At 45.8% G+C, this 7272-nt stretch overlaps 1 pseudogene; it reads left to right on the forward strand.

The window, feature by feature from the left end:
- Positions 1 to 862: 862 nt before the first annotated feature.
- Positions 863 to 2035, forward strand: LOC142838692 (ubiquitin carboxyl-terminal hydrolase 8 pseudogene; annotated as a pseudogene).
- Positions 2036 to 7272: the final 5237 nt, after the last annotated feature.

The following is a 7272-nucleotide window of genomic DNA, read 5'->3' on the forward strand; positions in this document are numbered from 1 at the left end:
TTGCGGGAGCAGTGACCCAGGTGCCACACTGGATGGATGCTGTCTTTATAGGGCCAAGTCCAAAATGAAGACAGGAGAGCCTGCAAGGCTCATTGACCTTCACTCTTCCACACTGAGATCATGGAGGACACAGGTTCTCGGTTTCCTTGGGCAGGCCAATCTATTCACGTGACTCTTTTCTTTTCCCGTAGAGGACTTATTCTTTTTGGTCAAGTCACTGGCATACTGAGGGCCTGTATCATCCTTGACCACACCATGTGAGAAGGCCATTGCCATTTGTGGCCACGCAGTCTTGAACCTCTGAAGGTGTGAAATGACATAGGCACCCTCTCTTCACGTTCGTCAGCCTGTGCAATGGTGTTGCAATCAGCAGGAAATGGAAAAAGCTCATTGTTCAAAACTCATCATTTCACAGTGGCACTGGCAGAGTATTGAACCAAGCATGGTGTTGGTAAGCATGGGTCCCACGTGACAGCGCCGGTTACAGGCCTGAAGTCAGCCTGGTCTGTGACCTTATTTCAGACTTTAAAATATGGCTTCTTTACAGGAATGAGCATTTGTGAATCTTCCTGTTCCTGTGTGAAGAACAGGTTAAAAAAAAAAATTCTTTTCTAGTTACTCACCTGGACTGTAACAACCAAAGGAGGAAATCAAGTTCTTCACGTAACTGCTGTCTCTGTGCAAGAGAAGAGCGAGTGTGAGGACAGCGTCTTAGTGTAAGGAGACGTGAAGGCGGCGTCCTCCTGTAAGGATTTCCCTTGCGCATGCTCTATAGCTCTTGACAGGGATTTCAGTCCCAGCCCCAGCCTCCGTTATTTGTAGGTCTGTATTAGTCCACGCAAATATTCCAGTGCTGGGGAAGAGGGGATGAGCTGCACTGGCCTGCGTCCGAGAGCGGAGGCTCGTTCTCCCTCGGGTGGTGGGCGATGGGCTTCAGTCGAGGAGGCCGGCGTTAGCGGAGTGCGGGCGCTGCGGAAAGAACTGCTTTTCATGAACTACACCATCCATTGTTGAAGTGGAAGAGCGAGCATCACTCATCATGCCTGCTGTAGCTTCCGTTCCTAAAGAACTCTACCTCAGTTCTTCACTAAAAGACCTCAATAAGAAGACAGAAGTTAAACCTGAGAAAACCAGCACCAAGAATTATGTCCACAGCGCTCAGAAGATCTTCAAGGCAGCAGAAGAATGCAGACTAGATCGTGATGAGGAAAGGGCCTATGTGCTTTATATGAAATATGTGGCAGTTTATAATCTTATCAAAAAAAGACCTGATTTCAAGCAACAGCAGGATTACTATCATTCAATACTCGGACCTGCAAACATCAAAAAAGCTGTTGAAGAAGCTGAAAGACTCTCTGAGAGCCTCAAACTGAGATATGAAGAGGCTGAAGTTCGGAAGAAACTCGAAGAAAAGGACAGACGGGAGGAAGAGCAGCTGCAACAGCAGAAAAGGCAGGAGGCAGGAAGAGAAGACAGTGGTGCGGTGGCCAAACGCTCTTTGGAGAATGTATCGGACTCCAAAAACAAAACCCAAAGGGTATTTCAAGTTTATTGTGTAAATCTGGTTCTGTTTGCCAGGTGACCTGTATTTAAGGAGTTGAGGAGCCATTGTAAAATTCTTTGAAGCAACAGGGATAACATTTCATGTGATTAATCAGAAACTGAGTGTGTCCCAGCAGCAGTTAGTTCTGGGTTTCCTGTTCTGGCCATCGTTAGAGCAGTGCCTGTAAACTAACGAGGGGGACGAGAGGCAGCCTTGATTAGGATCTGGTCCATCTGCGTTCTGGGCTCTGCTGAGCTTGCCTAACAACTCTCGGACTCAGTTTCCTTCAAACAGGATCCTGAGGTATCTTTTACCTCATAATGAAATCTACATTAAGAGAAGGCCTTGGGCTAAGTGTGGGCCAGGCATGGTTGAGGCACACCTTTAATCCCAGAATTTGGGAGGCAGAGGCCGGAGGATCTCTTGAGTCTGAAGCCAGCCTGGTCTACAGAGAGAGTTCCGAGATAGCCAGGGCTACACAGAGAAACCATATCCTGAAAAACCAAAAATAAATAAAAGAAGAGAGAAGGAAAAAAAAAACACAAATATTCCAGTGCTGCTCTCTAGTTCCCGCCAGGTCCCCACAAATGTCAGGGACCACTATAAAACAAGCACGGATCCAGGGCCCGTGGACCCAGGCCATATGACTGCGTGGGAAAGTAGACTCATGACTTGGTACTTTTAAATGTCCTCGCTGTTTCAAGTTAGCGTATGTCTTACACACGGTTGTGGCATAGTTAAGGAGGTACGCTTTCTGTGTTCTCTCTCCCTTTCCATACCCACCCTACTCCCCACTGCCTTATCGCCTCCCTCCCTGCCAGACTCTTCCTCTTTTGTGTTCCATTTGTCCTCTTGCCCATCCCCCACCCATCCTACTCGCCAAATGCTACTTTCTCCCTCCCTCCCTCCCTCCATCCTCGTTCCCTCTCTCTCTCTCTCTCTCTCTCTCTCTCTCTCTCTCTCGTTAAACCCATACTTTCACCTGTTGCCATATAGACATGTAGAGAGGAGACACTCGATCAAATAGAACGAGAAGAAGGGGAAGTCAAAGCTGAAAGGCAAATCCGTTTCAAGAGAGGCACGAAACACGCCAGAAACCAGACAGGATGCGGCACAATTACCTGCGATCATGAGCCGTCATCAACTGCGCAGCTCTCCTGTAAATGGACTCCAAAGCCACAGAGACGGTGAAGTGTTTGAGAAAGAGGTTAGAGTTTTTGGGTGTTTTTTTGTTTTGTTTTTCTTTTTGAGACAAGACCTTACGATGTAGCCCTGCCTGGCCTTAGCTCAAAATAATTGTTAGTCCAAAAGTGTCAAATTGCGGGTGTTACAACCTTTCGACCGTCACCAGATTTTGTTAATTTACTTAACCACTGATGGACACCGGGGTTGCTTGTCTTTCTTTGTAAGTATTTCCAAAGTGGTCCATAAAGACTCCCTCCACCAATCTCTTTGAGTTCGAGGCCAGCCTGGTCTACAAGAACTAGTTCTAGGACAGGCTTCAAAGCTAAAAAAAGACTCCCTCCACTCCCAGAAATGTACAACGGTGTCTCCAAAAGTCCTTCTTTTTCCATTGTTACCATCAGAATGTTGTTAGGCTTTGAAAACGAAATAAACCACCAACGGGCAAATGATCATGCAGCTGAGCAGTGGTCATCTGTCTCCAGCTCATTGCCGGAAGCTCGCTTGCAGCCAGCAGCTTAATGAGAGCTTTGGCAAACAAATAGTTGATTTTGAAAGACAATTTTCTTTTTTTTTTATTAAAGATTTATTTTTATTTTCTCTCTCCTCTCTCTCTCTCTCTCTCTCTCTCTCTCTCTCTCTCTCTCTCTCTCTCTCTCATAGGTGAGTGTATGCCATATGTGTGCAGTACCTGCAGAGTCCAGCAAAGGGCACCAGACACCCCCTGGCCTCGTGTTACAGGCCTCTGTGACTCACTGGACATGGGTGCTGGGAATTGACTTAGGTACATGCTCTTAACTGCTAAGCCATCTCTGCCCTTCCCCAACCCCCATCTTGTTAATTCATGTTAATCCTTGTTAATTCTTCTTGGAATTCATTGAGTTTGATGAAGTCAGATGTAATCTTTCTGTCTAAGTGACTGAGGCACAAGATCCAGGAATGCCTTGTTCTCTGGAAGTTAGTCCTTTGTTTCCCTTCCCCTTCACCTCATCCACTTGGGTTAGAAACGCGTGAGGCTTCAGTCACAGTGGGAAGCCTCCTGTGTGTAAGGTAATAAGTAAAATCTGTCATATATAGGACATTTCCTGTCCTAATAAAGAAGAGGGTTGTGACTCATTTGGGGCAACACGACAATGGGAAAGACTCGTTAGAGACTGGAGAGGGACGCTTTATAGATCTAGGGCGAGCAAACAGACACACAATCAATACCATGTATTATTGGTTTATTGGTGAGGAAGATCTTGCAGAGAGCAGTGGACAATTGAAAAGAAATGGCCAAACTTGGGAGCAGAGTTAAACGGAGTTGATTTGGATGTGTTTGTGCTCATGACCACAAAACAAGGCAGAAAAGTCCCTCATAGATACATGGGATGCCAGTGAGTGTTATCAGAGCTGTGCAGCTTCATTGGGTGTGTACAGAAGGGGACAGGGAGGTGGCATTCTCTGGACTGTCCCTGTGATGGGAAGCACAGCAGTATTAAGATGTTCTGGTGTCTAGGAGCAGTTCCAAGACACTGAATACTGGCAAGGCAAGTGTGCTTAACTGGGCAACATTCCGGACTCTAAGTAGGGAGACCTCTGGTTAAATAATCTAGTAGACTCTTGGTTCAATTTGGACCTCTTTAAAATGATATTCAAATCTGCCTCCTTAGGACACTAGACCGTCTCCTAAATGAGGTGTCTGTGGGGCTGGAGGGATGGATGCTTCTGCGGTTAAGAGTGCTTATTGCTCATCCAGAGAACCCAGCTTCAATTCCCAGAGCCAGAGTCAGGTGACTCACGACCACTTAGAGGATCAGAAGCTGTTGACCCCCTTGGGCATTCCCACACAAGTGTGCCTACCCTTACACAGACACAGACAGACAGACATACCCACACCATTAATAAAAATCTTAAGAAAAAACCAAAAGAACACCAAGCTATACAATTTTAACGTATATGCAAAGGGCCTATGTCAGTCCCATGCAGGCTTCCCGGTTCTTGGTTCAGTCTTTGTGAGCTCCTATGAGCCCAGGTTAGTTAATTCTGTGGATTTTCTTTTTGTTGTTGTTGTTTTGTTTGTTTGTTTGTTTTGAGACAGTGTTTCTCTGTGTAGCTTTGGTGCCTGTCCTGGAACTAGCTCTTGTAGGCCAGGTTGGCCTTGAACCCAAGATTCTCCTGCCTCTGCCTCCTGAGTGCTGGGATTAAAGGCAAGCACCACCACCGCCCAGTGTTGCTGTGGATTTTCTTGTGGTGTCCTTGACCCCTCTGGCTCCTATGATCCTTCCTCCTCTGCTTCCAGAGGATTTCAGAAGCTCCTCTCAAGGCTTGGTTGTGGGTCTGCATCTGTTTTTATCAGTTTCTAGATGAAGCCTCTCTGATGACAAATGGTTTGAATCCCAATCTATGAGTGTAGCAGAATATCATTAGAAATCATTTCATTAATTTTTCCCCCCAGTCATGTTCGGCTCTATCCTAGGTCTCTGAGCTGTCCAGTCTCTGGGTCCTGACCCTGCAGGCAGTGTCAGGGGTTGACTCCCTCTCGTGGTATGGGTCTCAAGTTGGTCTTCTTGTGGGACTCCTAACTGTGAGAGTAGGGGCTGCCTCTGACTCTTTTGCCTGCTTTTGGGGCTCTTTTCCTCATACTGGATTGCCTTGTCCACCCTTAATATGAGGGGAGGAGCTTATTCTTACTTCAACTTGAAATGCCATGTTTGATATACATGGGAGGCCTGCCCATTTCTGAAGAGAAACAGATGAGAAGTGGAGGGTGGAGCAGAGGAAAGGTAGGGAGGAGGACCTGGGAGGAGAGGAGGGAGTGGAAACTACATGTAAATAAATAATAGTAATAATAATAATAAACAAAAGGAGGCCTTTGGACCAGGACTCAGAGAAGATTGCACCTATGCAGAACTGTCTCTTTGAATATTGAGTAGATGGGCAATATTTTCAATCCTTCATGTTCCCAAGAACACTGGAAGCCTAAGTTGGCAGGAGTGATGGCATGCACCTCTGAAATCCACAGATATTTTCCTAACCACAGATAATATAAAAATTTCCAAGTGCCATTGGACATATAATTACTGTAGTTATCAAGGTGCTCTGGAATGCTGTACAAACCTGAGATGTCAGACTTTTAAACTACAGTTCTCCTCCCCCACTGTGAACATGGGCTCAGGCTTCTGCAAAATACTCAGCTTAGCATTTACTGTCTTGCTACAGGCCTCTTATTTGGCATGCCCTAAAAAGTACATCAAAAAGAAGAATGTCCATGAAGGCATTCCTTAATGGATGGTAAAGCAATGGGCTTCCACGGTTTCATAGGCTAAGCTAAAGTAGCAGGGTGTGTAGGGTGTGCATTAATGATTTAAAATAGAGATCCATATGAAACTCTTTTCCTGCTGGGTCAGACTCATTAATGGGGGATGGGGAAAGGTGATTTGTTTTTAAACTTTACCCTCCTGGGGGGTTGAGTTGAGACTCTTGAGTTCTGTAACTCTGGATTCTGACTGTCCTTGGATCCACTCCTGGCCACTGGGTATCTGAGTCCTCAGACCCCTGAAGACTTGAGGTTTCTTCTCTCAGAAGACAAAGCAGAGCTGAAGAGCTGGGAAAAGGATGGCACTCTGAGGCACAGGAGCTGCTTGCTCACTGTCCCAATGATGCAGTAGCTCCAGGCCCCATTCTCCCTGGGAAACTTCTGATCAGCTGAAGGGGAAATAGTCTAAGGTTCTAATAAGGAGTACTGGGTGGAAAGGAGGAAGAGTAACAGAGTCCACTCTGGACTGAGAGTGAGGATTAAAATTTATATGCCACACTGTGCATACACCTTTAATCCCAGCACTAGAGAGGTAGAGGCAGGTGGATCTCTTGAGTTCAAGCCCAGCCTGGTCTACTGAGTGAGTTCCAGGACAACCAGCGCTACACAGAGAAACCCTGTCTTAAAAAACAAAAACAAACAAAACAAATTTCTATGTCTGTGGTGGTTTGAATAAGAATGGCCCCATAGGCTCATATAGTTCAACGCTTAGTCATCAGGGAGTGGAACTCTTGGATAGGATTAGAAGGATTAGGAAGTTTGTCCTTGTTGGAGAAAGCACGCCACTGAGGGTGGCCTTTGAGGTTTCAAAAGTTTATGCCAGGCCCAGTCCCTGTCTTTTTGCCTTTAGATCAAGATGTAGCTCTCAGCTACATGTCTGTCATGCCTGTCGCATGACGTACCATGTTGATAGTGGACTAAACCTCTCAAGCTGTGAGCAAGTCCCCAGCTAAATGCTTTCTTTCATGAGAGTTGCTTTGGTCATGGTGTCTCTTCATAGGAATAAAACACTGACTAAGACAGAGATGAGCAGTGATGTGGAAATGTAAACCAAATAAACCCTTTCCCCCCTCAAGTTGCCATGGTCATGGTGCAATAGCATGCAAAAAAAAAACCCTAATTAAGACAATGCCTATCTTTGACTTTCCAATCAAATTTTCAATGTGCCCTTAGTAATGAGTGCTAGTAAGGAAAATAGAATTATTGTCCTCTGTGAGCTTAAAGATGTCATGAAATCAAATGCATAAAG

The sequence above is a fragment of the Microtus pennsylvanicus genome, chromosome 20, assembly GCF_037038515.1.
Source record: "Microtus pennsylvanicus isolate mMicPen1 chromosome 20, mMicPen1.hap1, whole genome shotgun sequence".
Classification (NCBI taxonomy): domain Eukaryota; kingdom Metazoa; phylum Chordata; class Mammalia; order Rodentia; family Cricetidae; genus Microtus; species Microtus pennsylvanicus.